The sequence below is a fragment of the Camellia sinensis genome, chromosome 13 (assembly GCF_055761805.1).
Source record: "Camellia sinensis isolate YWXY chromosome 13, ASM5576180v1, whole genome shotgun sequence".
Classification (NCBI taxonomy): domain Eukaryota; kingdom Viridiplantae; phylum Streptophyta; class Magnoliopsida; order Ericales; family Theaceae; genus Camellia; species Camellia sinensis.
Window position 1 is genome coordinate 56,136,304 of NC_138973.1, and position 9,142 is coordinate 56,145,445.

The following is a 9,142-nucleotide window of genomic DNA, read 5'->3' on the forward strand; positions in this document are numbered from 1 at the left end:
TATTTTGTGCATTCTCTTTGATTAAGAATACCATATGCACATGAAACAGTGTTTCAGAACTAATGAATAACTTTAATGGATTGTTTTGTAAAAAATCAAATATGAAATAGGAATCTACAAGGCTCTAGTCAACCATGTAGATAGGACTGTGTTATCCGGGCTCGTTGGGCTTATTATAGGTTTCTCTTTGATGATTTGATCTATTCATTTTTTAGGTCACTAGGTGGTAAATTAATTACGAACAAAATCAGATTGATCTGATAGCCACATGATTTTATTATAATTATCTTCAAAAAAAATAGACGCAAAATATGATTTTGAAAGTAGACAGTCTATTTTTTGGAGATAAATAATGATAAAATCATGCGGCTAGATCAATTTAATTTTTTTTGTAGATGATCAACACTAAGTGACCTAAAATATAAACAAATCAAATCATCGATGCGGACCATAACCCTTCTTAGAAACCAAGGCAAGAATGTAGAGCCACTGATTGATGTGACTTATTATTCAGGAATGGAACAAGGCAAATAACTAATGGCAGATTTTCTTAATTAGCTATACAAGTGATGGGATATGGGAATGGGATCCCAATGTATTTTTTGAGAATTTAATTGAAGAACAAACACTTTGTTTTTTATTTCTAAAACAAATTTGGATACATCTAGGATCTCTTTTACAATTTGAATTGATTTAATACTACATGCTAAATCATCTATTTATAGGTTTCCATTCAGGTGTGAATATGATGGCTGTGAGCTGTAACCAGCTCAATTCCCATGTTTTTCATATTTGCTTCATGGTGAAGCTTTTGACGGTCAACAATGGAGGGCTTCCATGAAGCTTCTCCTACCTTCTCCAATCTTCATTCCTCTTTCTCAATTCTTCTTCTTTCTTCTTCAGACTTCTGGATCTTTGTTGTTGAGTTGGGTTTGTATTTTCCAACAAGAAGGTGATAGTTGAATTGTACAACCAAATTGCTTGTGTACTGTGATAGGTGCAGCACCATAAAGTTTGTTGTAAATAATACTCACTGTAGCAATGAAAATCTTGCTGAGTTGCAGGAAAAAAACTGAAGGTTTGCAGGTTTGGTTCTCTTTCAAATTCCATTTGGGCTCCAGTAAAAGGCTTGCAAACTGCCTTGCTATAACATTGAGCTTTGTGTCAGACTGGGTGATGCAACTTTCCATTGTTGGATGACCTCCCTGACATATCAAATGCATGCCCATGAATGGGCAAAAAGGGTGTTCAAACCAAACGTTGAGGAAACCTTCATTTCCCCCGCATTAATGCCAAATTAGTGGAGCGTTCTCAATGAAACTTACTTCATTCTAATTCCTCTTTCCCATAAAATTTCAGGAAATAAATTCAATTTTCGGGTTTCGCCAATAATCACCACAAGAGCAAATCCCATTCTTGAAATGATGAAACCTTGTAGTGTCTCTCACAATGATTTTCCTCCTTTCTATTGCTGATATGTACATGGTGGCGCGATGGCAATCACCGCACACTCGTAAGTTTTTAAACACTTGAATTGGAGTCCCTAACAGTATCCGGATCAACCCATAAGCAATTGCAAGTTTCTTGCTGTGCCATAAGAGTAGCTTCTCCTTCTGCTCCTCCCCAACATCGTGCAATGCAAAGTCAAGATCCGGCACATAGCCTTCCAACTTCATTTTCTTCTCCACCTCGTTCAATTTTTCACGTATCAATTTCAATTCTGGGTGAACTCTTATCTCCTGATCTGAACTTGTGAACCACACTCTTCACCTCAATCCAACTATACCCGGGTATTTTAATCACCTTATTTTCCTTCATTGATCGTCGAACTCTAGCAACATTGTCCCATCTGTTCATTGCAGCATAGACATTAGCAAGTTGAACATAACCGGCTGCACTCATAGGGTCAAGATCAAGCAAGTTCTTGGCAGCAAACTCGGCAAGGTCCAAGTTCTTGTGGATCCTACAAGCACCTCAAAGGGTCCTGAATATGGCTTTGTGTGGTTTGAAAGGCATTTTCTTTATCAAATCCACAGCTTCGATTAGTTTACCAGCTCGACCAAGAAGGTCAACCATACACGTATAATGATCTCGCTTAGCTTCAACCCCATAATCCTTTGACATTGTATCGAAATATTGAATCCCAAGGTCTACCAATCCTGCATGATTACAAGCCGATAAAACTCCAACATAGGTAATCCAGTCTGGTTTGATTCCCTCATGTCTTATCTCATCAAACAAACTTCGAGACTTTTCACCTGCCCCGTGTTGGGCATACCCAGAAATCATGGCATTCCACGTGACGACGTCTCTACGTGGCATCTCAAGGAACAATTTCCACGGATCATTTAAATCTCCACACTTGCAATACATGCTAATCAATGAGGTCACAACGGTTGTATCCAAACACAAAACAGATTTGCACGTAAGCTGATGAATTTGCTTATCCAACTTCATAGCAGATAAATTGCTACAACCCAATAGAACACTACTCAAGCTTGATGGATTTGGCTTGACTCCCAATTCCACCATTGTCCTAAATAGCTTCAATGCATCCTCCGGTTGGCAATTTTCAACATAACCTGAAATCACTGCATTCCATGTTACCTAATTCTTCACCGGCATCTGTTTAAAAAATTTCTCAGCCAATTCAACCTTTCCAAATTTCATATGCCCAGTTATCATTGCAGACCGTGCGATCACACTCTTAACCTGAGCTGCCCAAAATAACTCCAATGCCGAATCCAAATCCCCTGACTCAACATAACCTGATAACATTGCATTCCAAGAGACACTATTTTTCATCAGCATCGTTGAAAACTACTCTCGGGCTTCCTTCATCATCCCATTATGAGAAAAACCCAATATCATGGTATTCCACGACGCACTGTCTTTGTTGGGAATTTGATCAAAGAAAGTCCTTGCAGACCCAATATCAGAATTACGTAAATAACAAGCTAACATTGTGTTCAAAGAAACAGTGTCTGGTTCAGAAATTCTATCAAACAATTGGCGGCCTTCTCTAACTTTCCCGGGTTTTTTTTGAAAACCCAGATTGAATTCCATGTAATTGTGGTTCTAACTGTCATGTTTTCAATCACTCTGAGGGCTGAATCTAGATCACCGGACCGAATGTAGTTGGTGATCATCTTGTTCGACGAAATTACATCAGTGAATTTAGATCCACCAGAGGGTGTAGCATTGTTTGAAACATGTGTTTCCTGTGTTGATTGTGAAGAACAAGTGGTGGGAAGTGGTTCTGTGATGGAGTTGGCATCTGGGTTTTGGATTCTGGAAGAGGAGAAGGAATGGGTTTGGTGTTTGGATTGTTGGAAAATTCCGAGGAAGGTCAACGAATGGATGATGGTTTCTCCAGCGTTTAAGATTATAATGAAACATTTGTCATGGTTGGAAGGAGAAAGAAAGAGGGTAGATATTACTCCATGCATTTGAATAAATTACTTAAATAAGCTTATAAATACAATTTGACAGAGTTGGACAAATGTGTTGTTCACCAAACCTATGAATGACACCAGGTTTCATGTCCTGTTTCCACATGTAGGACATACAAAGACCTTGCTCTAAAATCATGATGCTCGTATTTTTTTTTGGAGAATTCTATCACTCACCTCTTATATACATCTTTTAATTACGTTATTATCTTCTTTACTTATAATTAACTTTCTTCTTTATTTATGTTGGGTTATGACTTTTTTTTTTTTTTAGTTATGACTTAAAAAATATGAAGTTATAATATTTTCTTCGGTAATGCATATGATACATACACAGCATTTGAAGAGTGTGTATCATAATCTTTCCTTTTTCTTTTTTTCTTTTTTTAATATACAAATGACATTTTTTCTTGGGAAAATTATTTATAAGTCCTATTAAGGAGACTTATGCTACATATGATCCTACTAAAAAACTTATGTTCCCATAAGTCCTGTGAGAAGTTTGTTGATACATTTACCCACAATATTAGTTGTTAATATCATAAATAATAGTAAAACCATATATAGGAAATTAAATGTTACCATAAATCCTATCTATATAAACGTAGCGTAACGTGATACCTACATAAACGTAACGTGACACCTATACGTAACGTGACACATACATAAACGTAACGTGACATATCTACATAAACGTAACGTAACGTGACACTTACATAAACGTAACGTGACACCTATAGGAAATTGAATGTTGTCATAGATCATATCTACATAAACGTAACGTGACACTTATGATCTATGGCAATATTCAATTTCTTATATAGGAAATTGAATGTTACCATAGATCATATTTATATGAAACGTAGCGTGACACCAACATAAAGCAGCAACATTTTCACATTCAATTTAAGAAAATAAAAACTCATTAAGTTTGCGAAACGTAACATGACACATCACGTTACATTTATGTAGGTGTCACCTTACGTTACATTTATGTAGGTGTCACGTCACGTTATGTTTATTTGGGTGTCACGTTACGTTACGTTTATGTAGATGTCACATTACGTTACGTTTATGTAGGATCTTGTGAAATGCATTCCTATTTAAATAAGACTTGAGACTATATAAGAAATTACGCAGGACTTAGCATAACATAAGTGTCTGAAAAAGGACTTGTAAATAAGTCTCTCTTTTTTCTTTTTTGATAATTTATTATTTTAAATTAAAATAATTATGATTATGATTTATAATTTTAAAAATATTATCATGAATTATATATAATATAAAATTATATTTGTAAATAAATTTTTTATACTCAAAAATTGCTCTATATCCCACAAGTGCGCGTGTACCCACATAGGAGCTGAATGAAATTTATCAGCTGATATATAGCAACTCTCCATGAACAATTAAATATCGTTAATTTTTTCACTTTTATTCTATTATAAATGTGTTGAGTCTTTACTCGATTTGATACATATTTAACTTTTTCAAACCACGTGTGAGAATATTGGTGATTTTTTCTGAATCGTAACTGTTTTAAAATTTATTTATTTATTTATTTTTGTAATTCTTATTAGGTTGTTTATTTGGTCATTTAGGATCTTCTTTTTTCTTTTTATAATCTATATATTATTTGCTTTTATTTTAATATAACTATTTTATATATTCTCAAATATATATGTATATATTTAATAAGGGAGTTTTTTTAGTAAATCCTCTTTCTAAGAGTTCTATTCTATACAACTCAAAATGTTTTAGATTATTCCATTAGGTCCTACTCATTATATAAAGACCAAAAACCCCTCAAGCCAAAACCCACGTTCATCATCTTTGAACCAAATAACAGTCTCTCTCTCTCTCTCTCTCTCTCTCTCTCTTTTCCAAAAAATCGTGAAGAAGATCTCTCAACCTTTCAAAACCCTAAACCCTAGTCATCAATCCCCTATTTTCTCTCTCATTGTCTCATCGCTATGTTCATCGTCTTTGCACCGTTCTTCGCCGAAATCGCCATTGGCGTCTCCATCTTCGCCAGAATCACCATTGCCGACCACCTATGGTAGCCAAACCATCGAAATGGTCACCAAACGTAAGTATCCATCACCTATTTTCTATACAAACCCTAAAACTCTTCTTGAATTTGCACCAATGTGGATTTCTACACATATCCCTTGATTTTATTCATATAATGTGTGGACGCTCATATTATTGTTGTTATTCCTTTAATCGTGTGATTATTGTTATTAATACTATTCATGATTGAATGTGAACCCCTCACTCCCAATTATATGATTTTTTTCATGAAAAAAATTACGGTAACAATTGCTATTGTTATTAATGGTAGTGAACATTCACATGGAAAACACCATTGTGGACCAACTCACTTGTTTTAGTTGTTGTTATTATTATTGTTGGTGTATGTTATTCTGATGTGAACATTCACAATCGGCTTAAATTAATCACCCCCCTGTTCATGGCTGTGAACATTCATATCATATATGGTGTTTGATTATGAGGTTTATTCTTATTTTTATACTCTCAGTAATTTGTGTGAATATTCATATTGTTCAATGTATTTCTGTGCATGTTGACACTATACAAGCCATTTTATTTTAAACATAATGGTTTTGTGTTGCTATAATTATGGCTTAATTAGATTTTTCTAAAGTTTAACATTATTCACAATATGGCTCATGTGAATGTAAGTGTGAACATTCACATTATTCTTATTGCTAAAATAATTCTTACATGGGTTTGGTCAATATGGTTATGTGAATGTTACTGTTGAGATAGTTATGTGAATGTTACTGTTGAGATAGTATGTAAATGTTTCCTTTGTGTTGAGAAATTATGTTCTTATCAATATGATGTACTTTGAAATCAATGATATGTTGGTGATGTCTTAGTGGCCCATGTTGTGAATAAATTTGTTACATGATTGTTGTGGATCTACCCATTTGTATGATATATTGTGAACATTCACATCAAGCTAACCTCCAACTAATAAAGTGTCTTCTAATTGTAGTTCGATTTTGATGTGAACCTTAATTATTGGTTTAAGTTTAACTGTTTTGTGATGTTAACAATTTGAATGTTCATATAGACACTCACTAATGTGCATGTCTATATAAAAGATGTTTTCTTAAATTTAGAAACAAAGAGGAATAGAGAGGATTATCATGTCAAAGACGATGTACGTGCCGACAGAGAGGAGCACCCACATCGACATGCGTTGTGTTAACTACCACCAATCAAATATTACAGGCTTAATTAAATTGATAACAAGCACCAAGTTCTCAGAGGCTCAGTTGAACTGCTTGAGGCAAACTCCATTTTGAATATTATTTGATCCATTAATGAACGCTAAGATCGACCACACCAAATGCATTAAGTTTGATGATGCCATTGTGCGCACGTTGAAAGCATACAAGCATGCCAAAAACTATTATTGATGTGAATATTATAGTTTTTTCCAATACAAAATCCATGATTTACGTACAAAACCAATGTATCTACTACCAGTGGATGCAAACTTCACATCCTTTTCAATTTTGTAAAAATATTGGAATATGTATTGATTGAACAAAACAACCAGAATTAATTATTTTGGTTGTGCCTAATAAGGTACACTGGTATGTTATCATAATATTTGCTATTACAATGTCAATTCTAATATTCACGTTGGTTTCTGTTGCTTTATAATTATGTACACATAACTATTAGTTTCATGTGACTAAACTAATTTATATGATATTTTATTCATGATGTTAACACTCACATTAATAATTTGATTGTGCATAAACGTATACTTCATGTTTGTGTACACATAGAGATGGTTTGTGGTTATTGCAATGTTGATATTGTCATATTTTTGGAGATTATAAGATCAATGTGAACATTCACATTACTTCAGTTGGTTTACAATTGTGTACACATAATCATTGGCTTAATGTGATTTTTGGGCAATGCAATTTTGATGTGATTTTTAATATCACCATTCCATAATGATAATTAACACTTTGAAACCATGGTTTTATCTATATTCCAAAATTCATGCGAACTTTCACATTTGTATGTTCCAGTGTAAACATTTACATTATGTTTGTATCCAAAATAAAAATTGAGACTTGTGGTTGTGTGATTTAATGCAATATTGATGTGAACCTTAACATCACCTTATCACAGTATTAATGAATACAGTGAAAACATATTCACCATTCAAGATTATTTAGGGGTGTAAATATGAACACCAATCGACAACACAATGACAATTTTATATTTCAAACTAATGTGAATATTAACACTGATTAATAATATGAACATTCACATCATTTATATGTGAGACATATTAACAATCTCAAAAAATTATTACTAAATTGAAATCCAACAGTAAAAAATCAAAATCAATAGCAGCAACAAAATCAGAAATCCAAAAAATCTCATCATATCAAAAAATAAAAAATCATCACCCACATCTTCTTCTTCATCATCTTCATCTTTATCTTCATCTTCAACAATTCCTAGAATTCTACCAATCCAAACCCCACCTCCCCTCTCTACAAAGAAAGCCCTATTACTATATCAGAGACTTTACTCCTCATAATTCCAACACCCATCTTTCAAACTTTCACAGAAGTCCACGCAGAGTAAAACTAGAAACATAAATAGAAATAGAAATGGAAACAAAACAACATCACTAAAGCTCGTCATCGACTGTGACTATCGCGCCAATTTTGATGTGAACCTTAAAATCATTTTGTCACAGTGGTAATGAACACAGTGAAAACATATACACCATTCAAGATTAAATAGGTGTGTAAATATGAACACCGTTCGACAACACAATGACAATTTTCTATTTCAAATTAATGTGAATATTAACACTAATTAATGATATGAACATTCACATCATTTGTATATGAAACACATTACCAGTCTCAAAAATTTATTACTAAATTGAAATCCAACAATAAAAAATCAAAACCAATAGCAGTAACAAAATCAAAAATCCAAAAAATCTCAACATATCAAAAAATAAAAAATCATCACCCATATCTTCTTCTTCATCATTTTCATCTTTATCTTCATCTTCAACAATTCCTAGAATTCTACCAATTCAAATCAAATCAAACCAAACCCACCTCCCCTCCCTACAAAGAAAGCCCCATTACTGTACCAGAGACCTTACTTCTCATAATTCCAACACCCATCTCTCAAACTTTCAAAGAAGTCTACCCAGAGTAAAACTAGAAACATAAATAGAAATAGAAATGGAAACAAAACAACATTGTTGAAACTCGTCACTGACTGTGACTGTCGCACCAATGCTGATGTGAACGTTAACATTACCTTGTCACAGTGGTAATAAACATAGTGAAAACATATTCACCATTCAAGATTATATAAGTGTGTAAATATGAACACCGATTGACAATACAATGACAATTTTCTAATGTGAATATTAACATTGATTAATGATATGAACATTCACATCATTTGTATATAAGACACATTACCAATCTCAAAAAATTATTACTAAATTGAAATCCAACAATAAAAAATCAAAATCAATAGCAGCAACAAAATCAGAAATCCAAAAAATCTCAGCATATCAAAAAATAAAAAATCATCACCCACATCTTCTTCTTCATCATCTTCAACTTTATCTTCATCTTCAACAATTCCTAGAA

General features: G+C 33.3%; 1 pseudogene across 1 annotated transcript; it reads right to left on the reverse strand.

The window, feature by feature from the left end:
* Positions 1 to 614: 614 nt before the first annotated feature.
* Positions 615 to 3,581, reverse strand: LOC114256547 (pentatricopeptide repeat-containing protein At4g16835, mitochondrial-like; annotated as a pseudogene). Its single transcript, XR_014348876.1, has one exon. The product of XR_014348876.1 is annotated as a pentatricopeptide repeat-containing protein At4g16835, mitochondrial-like (transcript).
* Between the last annotated feature and the right edge of the window lie 5,561 nt (positions 3,582 to 9,142).